This window comes from Macaca mulatta, chromosome 15, assembly GCF_049350105.2.
Source record: "Macaca mulatta isolate MMU2019108-1 chromosome 15, T2T-MMU8v2.0, whole genome shotgun sequence".
Taxonomy (NCBI): Eukaryota; Metazoa; Chordata; class Mammalia; order Primates; family Cercopithecidae; genus Macaca; species Macaca mulatta.
The window spans coordinates 18,979,350-19,001,729 of NC_133420.1; the positions used below are offsets into that span (position 1 = coordinate 18,979,350).

Sequence of the window (22,380 nt, forward strand, 5' to 3'; positions counted from 1 at the left end):
TGACAGAGCAAGACTCCGTCTCAAAAAAAAAAAAAAAAAAAAAAAAAAAAAAAAATGAGTAAGGCAAAATCAAAAGCACAACAGCTAATAGAAGGTAGAACGGTACAACTGCAGCGGAAAACTGCATACCACGACTACCCAAGCTGAATGTGTGCATGCTTTGTGACCCAGCAATGGTACTCCTCACTACATCTCCAACAGATATACATAACATATTGGTACAAGAATGTTCACAGCAGCAAGATTCCTAATAGACAAACTGGAAACAATGCAAATGTCTGTACAAGGTGGAATAAATACATTGTGAGACATTCAAGGAAAGGAATGTTACAAATAAATGAAAGTAAATGGGCCGGATGCGGGAGGCTCACGCCTGTAATCCCAGCACTTTGGGAGGCCGAGGCAGGTGGATCACCTGAGGTCAGGAGTTTAAGACTAGCCTGGCCATGTGGTGAAACCCCGTCTCTACTAAAAATACAAAAATTAACCGGGAGTGGTGGCACACACCTGTAGTCCCAACTACTCGGGAGGGTGAGGCAGGAGAATCGCTTGAACCCAGGAGGCTGAGGTTGCAGTGAGCTGAGATTGCCCCACTGCACATCGGCCTGGGTGACAGTGAGACCCTGTCTCAAAAATAATCATAATAGGCCAGGCATGGTGACTCATGCCTGTAATCACAGCACTTTGGGAGGCCGGGGCGGGCAGATCACAAGGTCAGGACATTAAAACCATTCTGGCTAACACAGTGAAACTCCATCTCTACTAAAAATACAAAAAATTAGCCAAGCGTGGTGGCGGGCGCCTGTAGTCCCAGCTACTCAGGAGGCTGAGGCAGGAGAATGGCGTGAACCCGGGAGGCAGAGCTTGCAGTGAGCCGAGATCGCGCCACTGCACTCCAGCCTGGGCAACAGAGCAAGACTCCGTCTCAAAAAAAAAAAAAAAAAAAAAGGCCGGGCGCGGTGGCTCAAGCCTGTAATCCCAGCACTTTGGGAGGCCGAGACGGGCGGATCACGAGGTCAGGAGATCGAGACCATCCTGGCTAACACGGTGAAACCCCGTCTCTACTAAAAAATACAAAAAAAAAACTAGCCGGGCGAGGTGGCGGCGCCTGTAGTCCCAGCTACTCGGGAGGCTGAGGCAGGAGAATGGCGTGAACCCGGGAGGCGGAGCTTGCAGTGAGCTGAGATCCGGCCACTGCACTCCAGCCTGGGCGACAGAGCGAGACTCCGTGTCAAAAAAAAAAAAAAAAAAAAAAAAAAAAGCTGAGGTTTCTCTGGTGGAAGAAAAGGTGGAGGATGTGCCATCACCACCCATGTCCCTCATTGCTTCCCTCTCTGCTTTTTGAGCTGCTGAGACTCTGGGCGCCTTCTAATGCATTTTTGAAAGTCACAGGTGTCTTGATTTTACAAAGGGCAAGCTGAGCCTGAAAGAAGTGATTTGCCTAAGATCATGAAGAGAATAACCAAGTTCCATTGAGAACCAGATTCGAGGATCACCTCATCATAGGGATGTGCTTGCTATCAAGCCTAAGTCTCAGTGTATACATCTGTAAAATGGATAATAATACCTGCCTCTTTGTTTTATTTATTTATTATTATTATTATTTTAATTTTTTTTTTTTTTGAGACGGAGTCTCGCTCTGTCCCCCAGGCTGCAGTGCAGTGACACAATCTTGGCTCACTGCAAGCTCCGCCTCCTGGGTTCACGCCATTCTCCTGCCTCAGCCTCACAAGTAGCTGGGACTACAGGCGCCCGCCACCACACCCGGCTAATTTTTTGTACTTTTAGTAGAGACAGAGTTTCACCGTGTTAGCCAGAATGGTCTTGATCTCCTCACCTCGTAATCCACCAGCCTCGGCCTCCCAAAGTGCTGGGATTACAGGCATAAGCCACCACTCCCAGCCCTCTTTGTTTTATTATAAGATTGCCTGGCAGGGCACGGTGGCTCACACCTATAATCCCAGCACTCTGGGAGGCTGAGGCAGGTTAATCACTTGAGGTCAGGAGTTTGAGGCCAGCCTGGCCAACAGGGTGAGACCCCATCTCTACTAAAATTACAAGAATTAACTGGGTGTGGTGGTGGGCACTCATAATCCCAGCTACTCAGGAAGCTGAGGCAGGAGAATTGCTTGAACCTGGGAGGTGGAAGCTGCAATGAGCCAAGACCGTGCCACTGCACTCCAGCCTGGGCGATAAGAGCAAGACTCCGTCTCAAAAAAAAAAAGAAAGAAAATTACCTGTGGTCTCCACACATGAGCATTGAAAATGAAAAATTAGGCCGGGCGCGGTGGCTCACGCCTGTAATCCCAGCACTTTGGGAGGCCGAGGCGGGCGGATCACAAGGTCAGGAGATCGAGACCACGGTGAAACCCCGTCTCTACTAAAAATACAAAAAATTAGCCGGGCGCGGTTGTGGGCGCCTGTAGTCCCAGCTACTCGGGAGGCTGAGGCAGGAGAATGGCGTGAACCCGGGAGGCGGAGCTTGCAGTGAGCCGAGATCGCGCCACTGCACTCCAGCCTGGGCGACAGAGCGAGACTCCGTCTCAAAAAAAAAGAAAATAAGAAATTAATTTTTTTGCACCTGGCCTCTTAAAAAAAAAATTAGGCTGGGCGTGGTGGCTCACACCTATAATCCCAGCACTTTGGGAGGCTGAGGTGTGCAGATCACCTGAGGTCGGGAGTTCGAGACCAGCCTGACCAACATGGAGAAACCCCATCTCTACTAAAAATACAAAATTAGCCAGGCGTGCTGCACATGCCTGTAATCCTAGCTACTCGGGAGGCTTAGGCAGGAGAATCGCTTGAACCCGGGAGGCAGAGGTTGCAGTGAGCCAAGATTGCACCACTGCACTCCAGCCTGGGCAACAAGAGCACAACTCCGTCTCAAAAAAAAAAAAGAAAGAAAAAGAGAAAACTGTAGCTAAGGCGAAGGGAAAAAAGCAAAGTCCAAACCCACGTGGTTAGTATGTTACCATTTGTGTAAAAGAGGGGTAGATAAAAACACTTTGCCAGTATACCTTTAACACAGCTATTGAAGGATTCCCAAGAAACGAATCACATGGCTGTCCCCGGGGAAAGGACTTGGTGGTCAGAGGTGAGAGGACAAGGATAGGTGGTAGAAGTGTTACTCTACCCTGCCGTGCATTTATTTTATTTTATTTTTTTGAGATGGAGTTTCCCTCGTGTAGCCCAGGCTGGAGTGCAGCAGCATGTTCTTGGCTCACTGCAACCTTCTGCCTCCTGGGTTCAACCGATTCTCCTGTCTTAGCCTTGCGAGTAGCTGGAATTACAGGTGCCTGCCACCACGCCAAGCTAATTTCTGTATCTTTTTTTTTTTTTTTTTGAGACGGAGTCTTGCTCTGTCGGCCAGGCTGGAGTACAGTGGCGCGATCTCAGCTCACTGCAAGCTCCACCTCCCGGGTTCACGCCATTCTCCTGCCTCAGCCTCCCGAGTAACTGGGACTACAGGCGCCTGCCACCACGCCCAGCTAATTTTTTGTATTTTTAGTAGAGACGGGGTTTCACCATGTTAGCCAGGATAGTCTCGATCTTCTGACTTCGTGATCTGCCCACCTTGGCCTCCCAAAGTGCTGGGATTACAGGCGTGAGCCACCGCGCCCGGCCTTTTTTTTTTTGAGTAGAGGTGGGGTTTTCCCATATTGGCCAGGCTGGTTTTGAACTCCAGACCTCAGGTGATCCACCCACCTCGGCGTACCCAAAGTGCTGGGATTACAGGTGTGAGCCACCGTGCCTAGCCTGTGCATTTTGTTTTCTTATTTTTGCTTTTGAGATGGAGTCTCACTCTGTCACCCAGGTTGAGTGCAGTGGAGTGATCTCAGCTCACTGCAACCTCTGCCTCCTGAGTTCAAGCAATTCTCGTGTCTCAGCCTCCCTAGTAACTGGGAATATAGGCACAAGCCACCACGCCTGGCTGATTTATTGTATTTTTTGTAGAGACGGAGTTTCACTATGTTGGACAAGCTTGTCTCCAATTCTGCTCTGCATTTTGAATTTGGAGCCTTATGAACTTTTTTTTTTTTTTTTTTTTTTTTTGAGACAGAGTCATAGGAGTGAGCTATGGCACCTGGCCCTTTGTGAACATATGACATTAAAAATAAAACTGGCTGGGCACAGTGGCTCACACCTGTAATCCCAGCACTTTGGGAGGCCAAGGCGGGTGGATCACGAGGTCAGGAGATTGAGACCATCCTGGCTAACACGGTAAAACCCCATCTCTACTGAAAATACAAAAAATTAGCTGGGCATGGTGGCGGGCGCCTGTAGTCCCAGCTACTCAGGAGGCTGAGGCAGGAAAATGGCGTGAGTCCGCGGGGGTGGAGCTTGCAGTGAGCGCCGAGATCGTGCCACTGCATTCCAGCCTGGGCAAAAAAGAGCTAGACTGCATCTCAAACAAACAAACAAACAAACAGAAAACAGCTGGGGCCAACCATAGTGGCTCAGGCCTGTAATCCCAGCACTTGGGGAGGCTGAGGTGGGCAGATTACTTGAAGTCAGGAGTTCGAGACCAACCTGGCCAACATGGCAAAACCCTATCTCTGCTAAAAAATACAAAAATTAGCCTGGCGTGGTGACAGGCACCTGTAGTCCCTGTCTCCAGTAGCTACTCTGGAGGCTAATGTAGGAGAATCACTTGAACCTAGGAGGCAGAGGTAGCAGTGAGCTGAGATCTCACCACCGTACTCCAGCCTGGGTAACAGAGCAAGATTCCATCTCAAAAAAAAAAAAAATTTCAAGCACCTAAGACCTCACTTTTCCTGTTTGTTTGTTTGTTTGGACTGAGTCTCCCTCTGTCGCCCAGGTTGGAGTGTAATGGTGGGATCTCGGCTTACTGCAACCTCCGCCTCCTGGATTCAAGCGATTCTCCTGCCTCAGCCTCCTGAGTAGCTGGGATTACAGGAACCCACTAGCATGCCCAGATACTTATTGTATTTTTAGTAGAGACAAGGTTTCACCATGTTGGCCAGGTTGATCTTGAACTCTTGACCTCAGGTGATCCACTGACCTCGGCCTCCCAAGCGCTGGGATTACAGGCGTGAGCCACCATGCCTGGCCCGTTTGTTTGTTTGTTTGTTTGTTTTTTGAGACAGAGAGTCTCGCTCTGTTGCCTAGGCTGGAGTGCAGTGGTGCGATCTCGGCTCACTGCAAGCTCCACCTCCCAGGTTCACGCCATTCTCCTGCCTCAGCCTCCCGAGTAGCTGGGACTACAGGTGCCCGCCACCACACCTGTATTTCTTTTTTTTTTTTTGTATTTTTAGTAGACACAGGGTTTCACCGAGTTAGCCAGGATGGTCTTGATCTCCTGACCTTGTGATCTGCCTGCCTTGGCCTCCCCAAGTGCTGGGATTACAGGCGCAAGCCACTGCGCCTGGCCTCGTTTGTTTTTTAATATTTTTTCTTTATTTTTAAATTGATACAGAGTCTCGGTTTATTGTCCACGCTGGAATGCAGCGGTGTGATCATAGCTTACTGCAGCCTCCACCTCCCAGGCGCTAAGTGATCCTCCCTCCTCAGCCTCCTGAGTAGCTAGGACTACGGGCGTGCTCTAGCAAATCAGTTAATTTTTGTATTTTGTTGTAGAGACAGGGTCTTGCTATATTTCCCACACTGGTCTCGAACTCCTAGACTCAAGTGATCCTCCTGCTTCAGCCTCCAGGGTAGCTGGACCTGGCCCACCTTTCCTTTCCTCTCCAGCTTCTAAAGTTTGAGCTTCCTGGACTCCCAGGGGCATTACTAGGCAACTATGGCAACTCTTCCTGATTCTAGAATGGGGCTACAGGGCAGCTGGGGGCAAAGCAAAAGTCGTCCCTGCACTCCACCCAAAAGTTGACAGGCTCAGGGAGTACCAGATGTTCCATAACCCTGAGGCCAGGCTCCCTCTGGGAACCAGAAGTTTCCAAAACATTGTATTGTTTCATTATCTGTTCGCCTGTCTGCTCAGGATGGCTGTAGATAGCTACCATTTATGGAGAATCAGCTGGACCTACATGTGGCGCTGACTAAGCATTACCCTTTTGAATCCTCCCATACATCTTTATAGGATAGTATTATGCCCTTATTTTACAGTTGGGAGAATCAAACCAAATGAAGAATCAAGGCTCCACCAGGCTCGGTGGTTCATGCCTATAATCCCAGCACTTTGGAAGGCTGAGGCGGGCAGATCACCTGAGGTCAGGAGTTAGACTAGACCAGCCTGGCCAACATGGTAAAACCCTGTCTCTACTAAAAATACAAAATTGGCTGGGCATGGTGGTGCATGCCTGTAATTCCAGCTACTTGGGAGGCTGCAGCAGGAGAATCGCCGGAACCCAGGAGGTGGAGGTTGCAGTGAGCCAAGATCACGCCACTGTACTCCACCCTGGGTTGGAAAAGCAATACCTCGTCTCAAAAATAAATAAATAATAAAGACTCAAAGACATAACTTGCCCTAAAATCAAAGGGCAAGGAGTAGAAGGGTCAAGATTCCAACACCTGTCTTTCTGGCTTCCCTGTACCAACATAGCCTTAGTGTAATGAAAACAGAGTGCTCAGGAAGGCTGACAGTGAAGCAAGGCTGGTCTCTGAGTCCCCTGGGAGACTAGCTCTGACAGGGACCCAGGAATCTCCTAGTAGAGTTTCTCTACCATAGAGATTTGTCTTTCCTTGCCCCTCGCACTGAGCTCTGGCTCCTCAGTATTCCTTAAAAAGTTTTTGGCTGGGCATGGTGGCCCACACCTGGATCCCAGCACGTTAGGAGGCTGAGACGGGCAGATTACTTGAGTCCAGGAGTTTGAGACCAGCCTGCACAACATAGTTAACTCCATGCTTAGAAATTTTTTATTTTTTTTTGAGACGGAGTCTCGATCTATCTCTCAGGCTGGAGTACAGTGGCGCGATCTCGGCTCACTGCAACCCCTGCCTCCTGGGTTCGCGCAATTCTCCTGCCTCAGCCTCCCAAGTAGCTGGGACTACAGGCACGTGCCGCCACGCCCAGTTAATTTTTGTATTTTTAGTAGAGACAAGGGTGTTACCATATTGGCCAAGCTGCTCTTGAACTCCTAACCTTGTGATCCACTGGCCTTGGCCTCCCAAAGTGGTGGGATTACAGGCATGAGCCACCACGCCAGGACAAAAAAATTTTTTTTTAATTAGCTAGTGACGGCCGGGTGTTTTTAATTAGTTAACTCACACCTGTAATCCCTGCACTTTAGGAGGCTGAAGCAGGCAGATCACGAGGTCAGGAGATCAAGACCATCCTGGCTAACATGGTGAAACCCCATCTCTACTAAAAATACAAAAAATTAGCTGGGCGAGGTGGTGGGTGCCTGTAGTCCCAGCTACTTGGGAGGCTGAGGCAGGAGAATGGTGTGAACCCGGGAGGCGCAGCTTGCAGTGAGCCGAGATCGTGCCCCTGCACTCCAGCCTGGGCGACAGAGCAAGACTCCATCTCAAAAAAAAAACACAAAAAAATTAGCTAGCGATGACCAGGTGTGGTGGCTCATGCCTATAATCCCAGCACTTTGGGAGGGTGAGGTAGGTGGATAACCTGAGGTTGGGAGTTCGAGACCAGCCTGACCAACATGAAGAAACCTTCGTTTCTACTGAAAATACAAAAATTAGCCAGGCGGCTGGCGCATGCCTGTAATCCCAGCTACTCAGGAGGCTGAGGCAGGAGAATTACTTGAACCTGGGAGGCAGAGGTTGCAGTGAGCCGAGATTGAGCCGTTGCACTCCAGCCTGGGCAACAAGAGTGAAACTCCATCTCTAAAAACAAAACAAAACACAGCTGGGCATGGTAGCTCATGCCTGTAATCCCAGCACTTTGGGAGGCTGAGACGGGCGGACCACGAGGTCAGGAGATGGAGACCATCCTTGCTAACATGGTGAAACCGCGTCTCTACTAAAAATACAAAAAAAATAGCCGGGCTTGGTGGTGGGTGCCTATAGTCCCAGCTACTCGGGAGGCTGAGTTAGGAGAATAGTGTGAACCTGGGAGGTGGAGCTTGCAGTGAGCCGAGATCGTACCACTGCACTCCAGCCTGGGTGACAGAGTGAGACTCCATCTTGGAAAAGAAAAAGAAAAATTAGCCAGTGAGGTGGCGTGTACCTGTGGTCCCAGCTATTCAGGAGGCTGAGGAGGGAGGATCCCTTGAGTCCTGGAGGCAGAAGTTGCAGTAAGCCCAGATTGCACCACTGCACTCCAGACTGGGCGACAGAGTGAGACTCCTCGAGAACAAACAAAAAACAAAACAACTGTTTCTTACTGTATTTTTTAACCATTAACAAATTTTTTGACAACTTTTTGCCATTATGTATAAATAAGAACATTTTGTTATTGACAGCATTTTTTAATCCTGCCTTATTTTTGTTGGGTAAAAGTGCTATAATTTATTTAAGCCTCAAAGATGAAAATTTAAGCTGCTACTACTGTTTGATCATTATAAGCAACTCTGTGATAAAATCTGAGCAGCTAAGTCCTGACACATATACATGATTGTTTCCTTAGAGTATGTTGCTAGAACTACAATTGTTAAGTGAAAAAGTATGTAAAATAAAAAGTTTTTTTTTTTTGTTTTTTTGAAACAGAGTCTTGCTCTGTAGCCCAAGCTGGAGTGCAGTGGTGCGATCTCAGCTCACTGCAAGCTCCACCTCCCGGGTTCACGGCGTTCTCCTGCCTTAACCTCCTGAGTAGCCGGGACTACAGTTGCCCGCCACCACGCCCAACTAATTTTTTGTATTTTTTTTTTTTTTTTTTTTTTTTTTTTTTTTTTTGAGACGGAGTCTCACGCTGTTGCCCAGGCTGGAGTGCAGTGGCGCGATCTCGGCTCACTGCAAGCTCCGCCTCCCGGGTTCCCGCCATTCTCCTGCCTCAGCCTCCTGAGTAGCCGGGACTACAGGCGCCCGCCACCGCGCCCGGCTAATTTTTTGTATTTTTCGTAGAGACGGGGTTTCACTGTGGTCTCGATCTCCTGACCTTGTGATCCGCCTGCCTCGGCCTCCCAAAGTGCTGGGATTACAGGCTTGAGCCACCGCGCCCGGCCTAAACTTTTTTTTTTTTTTTTTTTGAGACGGAGTCTCGCTCTGTCACCCAGGCTGGAGTGGGGCCGATCTCGGCTCACTGCAAGCTCCACCTCCCAGGTTCACACCATTCTCCTACCTCAGCCTCCCGAGTAGCTGGGACTACAGGCACCCACCACCAAGCCTAGCTAATTTTTTGTATTTTTAGTAGAAACAGTGTTTCACCATATTAGCCAGGATGGTCTCAATCTCCTGACCTTGTGATCCACCTGCCTTGGCCTCCCAAAGTGCTGGGATTACAGGTGTGAGCTACCACGCCTGGCATTTTTTTTTTAGAGACAGGGTCTTAGGCTGCATGCAGTGGCTCATAACTATAATCCCAGCATTTTGGGAGGTTGAGATGGGCACATCACCTGAGGTCAGGAGTATGAGACTAGCCTGGCCAACATGGCTAAACCCCGTCTCTACTGAAACTATAAAAATTAGCCAGGCCTGGAGAATCACAAGGTCGAGAGATCGAGACCATCCTGGCCAACGTGGTGAAACCCTGTCTCTACTAAAAATACAAAAATTAGTTGGGCGAGGTGGCGTGCACCTGTAGCCCCAGCTACTTGGGAAGCTGAGGCAGGAGAATCACTTCAACCTGGGAGGCAGAGGTTACAGTGAATCGAGATCAGTCACTGCCCTCAGTGCCACAGCCTGGTGACAGAGCGAGATTCTGTCTTGAAAAAAAAAAAATTAGCCAGGCCTGGTGCATGTGCCTGTAATCCCAACTATTCGAGAGGCTGAGGCAGGAGAATTGCTTAAACCCAGGAGGCAGAGGTTGCAGTGAACTGAGATCAAGTCACTTCACTCCAACCTGGGTGACAGAGCAATACTCTATCGCAAAAAAAAAAAAAAAAAAAAAAAAGAGAGAGACAGGGTCCCACTCTATTGCCCAGGCAGGAGTGCAGGATCACAGCTCCCTGTAGTCTTGATCTCCTGGGCTCAAGTGACCCTCCGACCTCAGCCTCTCTGGTAGCTGGGACAGGTGCTCCTCACTGTGCCCAGCCGAAGTTCTTCGTGTGCTTCTTGACTGATGATGCTACTGCTTTTGTAAACTGCCCATTCATGTCAATTTGCCCAATTTTTTCTTGGAGTGTTTCTTTTTTTTGAGATGGAGTTTCACTTTTGTTGCCCAGGCTGGAGTGCAAAGGTGCAGTTTTGGCTCACTGCAACCTCTGCCTCCCAGGTTCAAGTGATTCTCCTGCCTCAGCCTCTGAAGTAGCTGGGATTACAGGCATGTGCCACCACGCCTCTCTAATTTTGTATTTTTAGTAGAGACGGGGTTTCACCATATTGCTCATGCTGGCTGGTCTCCAACTCCTGACCTCGGGTGATCCACTGCCTCGGCCTCCCAAAGTGCTGGGATTACAGGCCTGAGCCACCACACCCAGCCGCGTTTCTCTCTCTCTCTCTCTCTCTCTCTCTCTCTTTTTTTGTTGTTGTTGTTGTTTGAGACGTAGTCTCACTCTGTTGCCAGGCTGGAGTGCAGTGGCGTGATCTTGGCTCACTGCAGCCTCCTCCTCCCAGGTTCAAGCAATTCTCCTGCTTCAGCTTTCTGAATAGCTGGGACTACAGGCATGGGCCCCCACACCCAGCTAATTTTTGTATTTTTAGTAGAGATGGGGTTTCACTATGTTGGCCAGGATGGTCTCGATCTCTTGACCTCGTGATCTGCCCTCCTCAGCCTCCCAAAGTGCTGGGATTATAGGTGTGAGCCACCGCGCCCGGCCCCTCTTTTTTTTTTTTCTAAAATGGAGTTTCACTCTTGTTGCCCAGGCTGGGGTGATATGGCACAATCTCAGCTCACTGAAATCTCTGCCTCCCAGGTTCAAGCGATTCTCCTGCCTCAGCCTCCCGAGTAGCTGGGCTTACAGGCATGCACCACCACACTCGGCTATTTTTTTGTATTTTTCTTGGAGACGGGGTTTCTCCATGTTGGCTTGGCTGGTCTCAAACTCTTGACCTTAGGTGATCCGCCCACCTCAGCTTCCCAAGTGCTGGGATTACAGGCATGAGCCACCGCGCCCGGCCTACTTTTAGTATTTTTTTTTTTTTTTTTTTTTGAGACGGAGTCTCGCTCTGTCGCCCAGGCTGGAGTGCAGTGGCCTGATCTCAGCTCACTGCAAGCTCCGCCTCCCGGGTTCACGCCATTCTCCTGCCTCAGCCTCCTGAGTAGCTGGGACTACAGGCGCCCGCCACCTCGCCCGGCTAGTTTTTTGTAGTTTTAGTAGAGACGGGGTTTCACTGTGTTCACCAGGATGGTCTCGATCTCCTGACCTCGTGATCCACCCGTCTTGGCCTCCCAAAGTGCTGGGATTACAGGCTTGAGCCACCGCGCCCGGCCTAGTATTTTTAATAGAGACAGAGTTTCACCATGTTGGCCAGGCTGGTCCCAAACTCCTGACCTCCAGTGATCTGCCCCTTGGGCTCCCAAAGTGCTGGGATTACAGGTGTGACCCACTGGTGGTGTCCAGCCTTGTTTTTTCCTTTGAGACAGAGTCTCGCTCTGTCACCCATACTGCAGTACGGTGGCAGGATCTTGGCTTATTGCAATCTCTGCCTCCTCAGTCAAAGCAATTTTCATGCCTCAGACTCCCAAGTAGCTGGGATTACAGGTGTCCACCACCACGCCCAGTCAATTTTTGTATTTTTAGGCCAGGTGCGGTGGCTCATGCCTGAAATTTCAGCACTGTGGGAGGCCGAGACAGGTGAATCACAAGGTGAGGATTTCAAGACCTGGCTGGGCAACATAGTGAAACTCTGTCTCTACTAAAAATACAAAAAATAAGGCCAGGCGCGGTGGCTCAAGCCTGTAATCCCAGCACTTTGGGAGGCCGAGATGGGCAGATCACGAGGTCAGGAGATCAAGACCATCCTAGCTAACACGGTGAAACCCCGTATCTACTAAAAAATACAAAAAAACTAGCCGGGCAAGGTGGTGGGCGCCTGTAGTCCCAGCTACTCAGGAGGCTGAGGCAGGAGAATGGCGTGAACCCGGGAGGCGGAGCTTGCAGTGAGCTGAGATCCGGCCATTGCACTCCAGCCCAGGCGACAGAGCGAGACTCCGTCTCAAAAAAAAAAAAAAAAAAAAAAAAAAAAAATATATATATATATATATATATATATAACCGTGCATGGTGGCACACACCTGTAGTCGCAGCTACTAGAGAGGCTGAGGCAGGAGAATCCCTTGAACCCGGGGGGCAGAGGTTGCAATGAGCCAAGTTTGCACCACTTATCTCCAGCCTAGACAACAGAGCGAGACTCCATCTCAAACAAACAAACAAACAAATTTTTGTATTTTTAGTAGAAATGGGGTTTCACTATGTTGCCCAGGCTGGTCTTGAACTCCTGACCTCAAGTGATCCACCCACCTTGGCCTCCCAAAGTGCTGGGATTACAGGCATGATCCTCTGTGTCCAGCCTTTTTCTCTTTCTTCCTTTTTTTTGTTTTGTTTTCTCTTTGAGATGAAGTTACGCTCTTGTTGCCCAGAATGGTGTGCAATAGTGCAATGTCGGCTCACTGCAACCTACGCCTCCTAGGTTCAAGCGATTCTCCTACCTCAGCCTCCCAAGTAACTGGGATTAGAGGCATGTGCCACCACGTCCGGCTAATTTTGTATTTTTAGTACAGACAGGGTTTCTCCATGTTGGTCATGCAGGTCTTGAACTCCCGACCTCAGGTGAGCTGATCGCCTCAGCCTCCTGAAGTGCTGTGACTGCAAGCGTGAGCCACCACACTGTGCCTTCTTTTTAATTTTTTTTAATTTTTTTTTTTTTTGAGACAGAGTCTCACTCTGTCACCCAGGCTGGAGTGCAGTGGCGCGATCTCGGCTCACTGCAAGCTCCGCCTCCCGGGTTCATGTCATTCTCCTGCCTTAGCCTCCCATAGCTGGGACTACAGGCGCCTGCTACCAAGCCCGGCTAATTTTTTTGTATTTTTTAGTAGAGACGGGGTTTCACCGTGTTAGGCAGGATGGTCTCGATCTCCTGACCTCATGATCTGCCCGCCTCAGCCTCCCAAAGTGCTGGGATTACAGGTGTGAGCCACCGCGTCCGGCCTAATTTTTATTTTTATGGCATGTAAATTTTTTGTTGTTGATGTTGTTTGGTTTTTTGTTTTGTTTTGGTTTTGAGACAGAGTCTCACCCTATTACCAGGCTGGAGTGCAGTGGTGTGATCTCGTGTCACTGCAACTTCCGCCTCCCGGGTTCAAGGGATTCTCCTGCCTCAGCCTCCCAAGCAACTGGGATTACAGGCCCCTGCCACCACGCCCGGCTAATTTTTGTTTTGTCTTTTTTTGTTTGTTTGTTTTTTGAGACGGAGTCTCACTCTGTCACCCAGGCTGGAGTGCAGTGGCACCATCTCGGCTCACTGAAAGCTCCGCCTCCCTGGTTCATGCGATTCTCCTGCCTCAGCCTCCCCAGTATCTGGAAGCAGGCACACACCACCATGCCTGGCTAATTTTTTGTACTTTTAGTAGAGATGGGGTTTCACCATGTTAGCCAGGATGGTCTCGATCTCCTGACCTCGCGATCCGCCCTCCTCAGCCTCCCAAAGTGCTGGGATTACAGGCGTGAGACACCACGCCCGGCCAATTTTTGTATTTTTAGTAGAGATGGGTTCCACCAAATTGGCCAGGATGGTCTTGATCTCTTGTCCTCATGATCCGCCCGCCTCGGCCTCCCAAAGTGCTAGAATTATAGGTGTGAGCCACCGCGCCCAGCCTGTTCTTTTGTTTTCTGACAGACTTTTGCTGTTGTTACCCAGGCTGGAGTGCAATGGCCTGATCTTGGCTCACTGCAACCTCCAACTCCCAGGTTCAAGTGATTCTCCTGCCTCAGCCTCCCCAGTATCTGGAGGCAGGCACCACCACCCCTGGCTAATTTTATATATATATATATATATTTTTTTTTTTTTTTTTTTTTTGAGACGGAGTCTGGCTCTGTCGTCCGGGCTGGAGTGCAGTGGCCGGATCTCAGATCACTGCAAGCTCCGCCTCCCGGATTTACGCCATTCTCCTGCCTCAGCCTCCCGAGTAGCTGGGACTACAGGTGCCCGCCACCTCGCCAGGCTAGTTTTTTTTTTTTGTATTTTTTAGTAGAGACGGGGTTTCACCGTGTTAGCCAGGATGGTCTCGATCTCCCGACCTCGTGATCCGCCCGTCTCGGCCTCCCAAAGTGCTGGGATTACAGGCTTGAGCCACCGCGCCCGGCCTAATTTTATATTTTTAGTAGAGACAGGGTTTTGCCATGTTGGCCAGGCTGGTCTCAAACTCCTGACTTCAGGTGATCCACCCGCTTCAGCCTCCCGAAGTGCTGTGATTACAGGCATGAGCCACTGCACCCGGCCATATGGCAGGTTAGTTGTTATACACTCCTTAGAAGATTTTGACCTCCATATACACTGTCCTGGTAAGTATTTTATTTCTGTGTATTCAAGGCACTTGATCTTTCCTTTTTTGCTTTGTTTTGTTTTGTTTTTAGACAGAGTCTCACTCTGTTTTCCATGGGTACAGTGGCATGATCTCAGCTCACTGCAACTTCCACCTCCTGGGATCAAGTGATTCTCATGCCTCAGCCTCCCGAGTAGCTGGGATTACAGGCGCATGCCACCATGCCCTGCTAATTTTTGTATTTTTAGTAGAGATGGGATTTCGCCATGTTGGCCAGGCTGGTCTCAAACTCCTGACCTTATGATCCGCCCATCTCAGCCTCCCAAAATGCTAGGATTACAGATGTGAGCCACCGCACCCAGCCTTTTTTTTTTTTTTTTTTTGAGACGGAGTCTTGCTCTGTCGCCCAGCCCAGGCTGGAGTGCAGTGGCGCGATCTCGGCTCACTGCAAACTCCGCCTCCCGGGTTCACGCCATTCTCCTGCCTCAGCCTCCCGAGTAGCTGGGACTACAGGCGCCCACAACCGCGCCCGGCTAATTTTTTGTAATTTTTAGTAGAGACGGGGTTTCACCGTGGTCTCGATCCCCTGACCTTGTGATCCGCCCGCCTCGGCCTCCCAAAGTGCTGGGATTACAGGCGTGAGCCACCGCGCCCGGCCTTTTTTTTTTTTTTTGGAGTGCAATGGCACAATAATCATGACTTAACAACCAAATGCAGTGGCTCATGCTATGGTGGGCGGATCACAAGGTCAGGAGATGGAGACCATCCTGGCCAAAACTGTGAAACCTGTCTCTACTAAAAATGCAAAAATGAGCTGGGCATTGTGGCCAGACACAGTGCCTCACGCCTGTAATCCCAGCACTTTGGGAGGCTGAGGCGAGCAGATTACAAGGTCAAGAGATCGAGACCATCCTGGCCAACATGGTGAAACCGCCTCTCTATTACAAATACAAAAATTGGCTGGGCATGGTGGTGCACACCTGTAGTCCCATCTACTCGGGAGGCTGAGGCAGGAGAATCACTTGAACCCAGAAGGCAGAGGTTGCAGTGAACCAAGATTGGGCCACTGCACTCCAGCCTGGCAACAGTGAGACTCCCTCTTAAAAAAAAAAAAAGAAAGAAAGAAAGAAAAAAAAATTAGCTGTGCGTGGTGGCGAATGCCTGTAATCCCAGTAACTCGGGAAACTGAGGCAGGAGAATCGCTTGAATTAGGGAGGCGGAGGTTGCAGTGAGCTGAGATGGAGCCATTGCACTCCAGCCTGGCATCAGAGCAAGGCTCTGTCTCAAAAAAAAAAAAAAAAAAATAGAGGATGAGGCAGGCGGATCACAAGGTCAGGAGTTCAAGACCAGCCTGGCCAACATAATGAAACCCTGTCTCTTCTAAAAATACAAAAATTAGCCGGGTGTGGTGTCACGTGCCTGTAGTCCCAGCTACTCAGGAGGCTGAGGCAGGAGAATCACTTGAACCCAAGAGGCATAGGTTGCAGCAAGCTGAGATCACGCCACTGCACACCATCCCAGGCGACAGTGTGAGACTCCATCTCAATAAAAAATAAAAATAAATAATCACAGTTTACTGCAGCCTCAACCTCCTAGGGCTCAGGTTATCCTCCCACCTTAGCCTAGTAGCTGGCACTAAAGGCACATGTCACCACTCCTAGTTAATTTTTTTTTTTTTCGAGATGGAGTTTTGCTCTGTTGTCCAGGCTGGAGTGCAATGGCGCAATCTCAGCTCACTGCAACCTCTGCCTCCCGGGTTCAAGCAATTCTCCTGCCTCAACCTCCCGTGTAGCTGGGATTGCAGGTGCCTGCCACCACACCTGGCTAATTTTTGTATTTTTCATAGAGATGGGGTTTCACGGTGTTGGCCAGGCTGGTCTCAAATTCCTGACTTCATGATCCACCCTCCTCTGCCTCCCAAAATGCTGGGATTACAGGAGTGAGTCACTGCGCCTGGCTTAATTTTTGGTTTTCTTTTTTTTTTTTTTTTGAGACGGAGTCTCACTCTGTGGCCCAGGCTAGAGTGCAGTGGCCAGATCTCAGCTCACTACAAGCTCCGCCTCCCAGGTTTACACCATTCTCCTGCCTCAGCCTCCCGAGTAGCTGGGACTACAGGCGCCCGCCTCCTCGCCCAGCTAGTTTTTTGTATTTTTTAGTAGAGACAGGGTTTCACCGTGTTAGCCAGGATGGTCTCGATCTCCTGACCTCGTGATCTGCCCATCTCGGCCTCCCAAAGTACTGAGATTACAGGCTTGAGCCACCGCGCCCGGCCTAATTTTTGGTTTTTGTAGCAACAGGGTTTTGCCATTTTGCGCAGGCTGGTCTTGAACTTCTGGGCTCAAGTGATCTATCCACCTTAGCTCCCGAAAGTGCTGGGATTATAACAGGCATGAGTCATCATGCCAGCCCTTATCTTGTTTTTTTTTTTCCCTGAGATGGAGTCTTGCTCTGTCGCCCAGGCTGGAATGCAGTAGTACAATCTCAGGTCACTGTAACGTCTGCCTCCTGGGTTCAAGTGATTCTCCTGCCTCAGCCTCCGGAGTAGCTGGGATTATAGTCACTCACCACACCCAGCTAATTTTTGTGTTTTTTTGTAGAGATGGGGTTTCATCATGTTGGTCAGGCTAGTCTTGAACTCTTGACCTCAAGTGATCCACCCACCTTAGCCTCCCAAAGTGCTGGGATTACAGGCGTGGGCCACCACGCCCGGCATTGCCTTCATTTTTAGCATTCCAGTTTATAAACAACCTGAATTAATTTTGTAGTATGACGTGTGGATGTATTTTGGCTTTTTTTTTTTTTTTTTTTTTCTGAGACAGGATCTCACTCTATCACCAAGGCTGGAGTGCAGTGGCACAATCTTGGTTCACTACAACCTCCACCTCCCAGGTTCAAGTGATTCTTATGCCTCAGCCTCCCAAATAGATGGAATTGCAGGCGCCCGCCACCACGCCCACGCCCAGCTAACGTTTGTATTTTTAGTAGAGATGGGTTTTCTCCATGTTGGCCAGGCAGGTCTCGAACTGCTGACCTCAAGTGATCTGCCCACCTTAGGCTCCCAAAGTTATTTTTCCAAATTATTTGTCAATTGATCCAACGCATTTTTTTCTTTTTTCTATTTTTTTTGAGATGGAGTCTTGCTCTGTCTCCCAGGCTGGAGTGCAGTGGCAACATCAAGGCTCACTGCAACCTCCGCCTCCTGGGTTCAAGCGATTCTCCTGCCTCAGCCTCCTGAGTAGCTGGGATTACAGGCACGCACCACCATGCCTGGCTAAGTTTTATATTTTTAGTAGAGATAGGGTTTCACCATGTTGGTCAGGCTGGTCTCGAACTCCTGACCTCATGATCCACCTGCCTCGACCTCCCAAAGTGCTGGAATTACAGGCGTGAGCCACTGGGCCCAGCCTTTTTTTTTTTTTTTTTTTTTGACACAGAGTCTCACTCTGTCGCCCAGGCTGGAGTGTAGTGGTTCAATCTTGGCTCACTGCAACCTCTGCCTCCCGAGTTCAAGCGATTTTCCTGCCTTAGCCTCCCAAGTAGGTGGGATTATAGGCTTGTGCCACCATGCCTGGCTAATTTTTGTATTTTTAGTAGAGACAGGGTTTCACCATATTGGTCAGGCTGGTCTTGAACTCCTGACCTCTGGTGATCCACCTGCCTCAGCCTCCTAATGTACTGGGATTACAGGCGGGAACCACTGCTCCTGGCCCCAATACATTTGTTTTATTTAATACATGTTAAGTACTTTTTAAGAGAAAGCCCTAGTTTAAGGTCATGGTAAATATAACGGTGAGACTAACATGACCCATCTCTGGCTGAGTAATTTTGAAATTCACAGATTTGGCCGGGCTGGCATGGTGGCTCACGCCTGTATTCCCAGCACTTTGGGAAGCCGAGGAGGGCGGTCAGGAGTTTGAGACCAGCCTGACCAACATGGTGAAATCCCGTCTCTACTAAAAATTCAAAAATTAGCTGGTCATGGTGGCGGGCGCCTGTAATCCCAGCTACTCAGGAGGCTGAGGCAGGATAATTGTTTAAACCCAGGAGGCAGAGGTTGCAGTGAAGCCAGTTTGCACCAATGCAGTCCAGACTGGGTGACAGAGAGTCAGTCTATCTCTAAAAAAAAAAAAAAAAGAAGAAAAAAAAAAAAAGAATTTCACAGTTATAATTTTACCCAAATAACTGTTTATGTGTTATATTTTTCTTGTTTTAATTTTTATTTTTGTTAAAAAAAGAGATGGGATCTTGCTATATTGCCCAGGCTGGTCTCAAACTCCTGAGCTCAAGTGATCCTCCACCCTTGGCCTTCCAAAGTGCTGGGATTACAGGTTTGAGCCACCTCACCTGGCTAATGTTTTTCCAACAGAATTGGTGCTGCATGTATAATGTTGAAAAACGAAATACTGATGGGGTGCGGTGGCTCACGCCTGTAATCCCAGCACATTGGGAGGCTGAGGTGGGTGGATCACCTGAGGTCAGGAGTTCGTGACCAGCCTGGCCAACATGGTGAAACCCCCGTCTCTACTAATAATACAAAAATTAGTTGGGCGTGGTGGCAGGTGCCTGTAAAGTGAGCCACTTGGGAGGCTGGAGAATTGCTTGAACCCACGAGGCAGAGGTTGAAGTGAGCCAGGATCGCGACATTTCACCTCAGCATGGGCGACAGAGCAAGACTCTGTCTATAAAAAAGAAAAATGGGCCGGGTGCGGTGGCTCAAGCCTGTAATCCCAGCACTTTGGGAGGCCGAGACGGGCGGATCACGAGGTCAGGAGATCGAGACCATCCTGGCTGACACAGTGAAACCCCGTCTCTACTAAAAAATACAAAAAAACTAGCCGGGCGAGGTGGCGGGCGCCTGTAGTCCCAGCTACTCGGGAGGCTGAGGCAGGAGAATGGCGTGAACCCGGGAGGCGGAGCTTCCAGTGAGCCAAGATCACGCCACTGCACTCCAGCCTGGGCGGCAGAGCGAGACTCTGTCTCGAAAAAAAAAAAAATAAAAAATAAAAATAAAAAAGAAAAATGAAATACTGGAATTGACATATTTAGAACAATTGCCTACACAGAACCATATTCATTCTTTTAAACAATACTTACAGAGGATCTAATATATGTGAGGCAGCAGTGATTGTAATCAGTGCTTTGAGTAAAATACACAAAATAAGGTAATACCTCCCTAATGAGTTGGCTTTTGAACGGAGACATCGAGGGCTTGGAGGAGGCATTGTGACCATCAGGGGAAGAATATGCTAAACAGGCTGGGCCTGGTGGCTCATGCCTGTAATCCCAGAACTTTGGAAATCTGATCACCTGAGGTCAGGAGTTCAAGACAAACCTGGCCAACACGGTGAAACCCTGTTTCTACTAAAAATACAAGAAAAAATTAGCCAGGCGTGGTGACGGGCACCTATAATGCCAGCTATTCAGGAGGCTGAGGCAGGAGAATCGCTTGTACCGGGGAGGCGGAGGTTGCAGTAAGCCAAGACCACACCATTGCACTCCAGCCTGGGCAAGAAGAGCAAAACTCAAAAAAAAAAAAAAAAAAAAAAAAAAGGGCTGGGTGCAGTAGCTCACACTTGTAATTCCAGGTTTTTGAAAGGCCGAGGCAGGCCGGGCGCGGTGGCTCAAGCCTGTAATCCCAGCACTTTGGGAGGCCGAGGCGGGCGGATCACAAGGTCAGGAGATCGAGACCACAGTGAAACCCCGTCTCTACTAAAAATACAAAAAATTAGCCGGGCGCGGTGGCGGGCGCCTGTAGTCCCAGCCACTCAGGAGGCTGAGGCAGGAGAATGGCGGGAACCCGGGAGGCGGAGCTTGCAGTGAGCCGAGATCGCGCCACTGCACTCCAGCCTGGGCAACAGCATGAGACTCCGTCTCAAAAAAAAAAAAAAAAAAAAAAAAAAAAAAAAAGAAAGGCCGAGGCAGATAAATCACTTGAGCCCAGAAGTTCAAGACAGCCTTGGCCACATGGCGAAACCCAGTCTCTACAAAAAACACAAAAAATTAACTGGGCATGGTGGCGTGTACCTGTAGTCCCAGCTACTAGGGAGGCTGAGCTGGGAGATCGCTTGAGCACTGGATGTCGAGGCTGCAGTGTGCCATGATGGTGCCACTGCATTCTAGCTGGGGCGACAGAGTGAGACCCTGTCTCAGAAAAAAAAAAAAAAAAACTGTAATAGATATGAACAAAACTTTATTGGACTACAGAAAATGGAACAAATACATCTACTTCCAGGTTAAAAGGAGCCCAAGCCCCATCTCATTCTAGCACACCGTACTCCACTGTCCTGGCAGCAGCAGGTACGGCCATCTGCGGGGGTGCTTGGCCTCAAAAACGTCCCCAGCCAGCCTGTGTCTTTGTCACTCCATGGAGCTCACACCCACTTTTCTTCCTTCCTCTCCTTCCCTAGCCCCTGCAGTAGATCAGACAGTCCTGTTTGGGGTACAGGAAACAAAGCAGGAGGGGTTTGAGGTCCCTACACTGCAGCAGCAGAAGAGGAAGGAGTGGGGCCTGACTTGACCATAAAGGATGTAAGGGCCACGTTGTTCCACTGTAATGTCAAGGAAGGGGCGGCCATTGTTCATCCCAGCCTGGGGCTCCCCCTCTGGTTTCCTATTTGTAGTTACTAGAATTAAAAAAAACAAACAAACATGTATTTTCCAGGATAGATAAATAAATAATCCACTGGCAGAAATCAGGTTTAATCTGGATCATTAAGAATGAATTGGGGCCGGGCGCGGTGGCTCACGCCTGTAATACCAGCACTTTGGGAGGCTGAGGTGGGCGGATCACGAGGTCAGGAGATAGAGGCCATCCTGGCTAACTCAGTGAAACCCTGTCTCTACTAAAAATACAAAAAAATTAGCCTGGCGTGTTGGTGGGCGCCTGTAGTCCCAGCTACTCAGGAGGCTGAGGCAGGAGAATGGCGTGAACCCGGGAGGTGGAGCTTGCTGTCAGCTGAGATGGCGCCACTGCACTCCAGCCTGGGTGACAGAGCGAGACTGTCTCAAAAAAAAAAGAAAGAAAGAAAGAAAGAAAGAATTGGCCAGGATTGGTGGCTCATGCCTGTAATCCCAGCACTTTGGAGGCTGAGGTGGGCGGATCACCTGAGGTCAGGAGTTTGAGACCAGCCTGGCCAATATGGTGAAACCCCAACTCTACTAAAAATACAAAATTAGCCAGATATGGTGGCCAATGCCTGTGATCCTGGCTACTTGGGAGGCTGAGGCAGGAGAATCTCTTGAGCCCAGGAGGGGGAGGTTGCAGTGAGCTAAGATTGTGCCATTGAACTCTGGCCTGGGCAACAAAAGCAAAACTCTGTCTCAAAAATAATAATAATAATAATAATGAATTAGTGGGCCAGGCGTGGTGGATCACGCCTGTAATCCCAGCTCTTTGGGAGGCTGAGGCAAGTGGATCACCTGAGGTCAGGAGTTTGAGACCAGCCTGGCCAAACTCCATCTCTACTAAATATACAAAAATTAGCCAGGTGTGGTGGCCCACGCCTGTAGTCCCAGTTACTCAGGAGACTGAGACACAAGAATTGCTTGAACCTGTGAGGCAGAGACTCCGTCTCAAAAGGAAAAAAAAAGGCTGGGTGCGGTGGCTCATGCCTGTAGTCCCAGCACTTTGGGAGGCCTAAGAGAGGTGGATCACCCGAGGTCAGGAGTTCGAGACCAGCCTGGCTAACATGGTGAAACCCCGTCTCTACAAAAATTAGTGTGATGGTAGTTATCTGTAATCCCAGCTACTCGGTAGACTGACACAGGAGAATCGCTTGAACCTAGGAGGTGAAGGTTGCAGTGAGTCAATATCACGCCACTGCACTACAGCCTGGGGGATAGAGTGAGACTGCCTGCAAAAAAAAAAAAAACAAAAAAATTAGCCATGAATGGCAATGGGTGCCTGTAATCCCAGCTACTCGGGA

The 22,380-nt window shown here is 49.4% G+C and overlaps 1 long non-coding RNA gene across 1 annotated transcript; it reads left to right on the forward strand.

The window, feature by feature from the left end:
* Positions 1 to 9,609: 9,609 nt before the first annotated feature.
* Positions 9,610 to 15,705, forward strand: LOC144335073 (uncharacterized). The gene is made up of 3 exons (XR_013405513.1): positions 9,610 to 10,886; positions 12,242 to 12,559; positions 15,685 to 15,705. It is a non-coding gene; the product is annotated as an uncharacterized LOC144335073 (long non-coding RNA).
* The last annotated feature ends 6,675 nt before the right edge of the window (positions 15,706 to 22,380 follow it).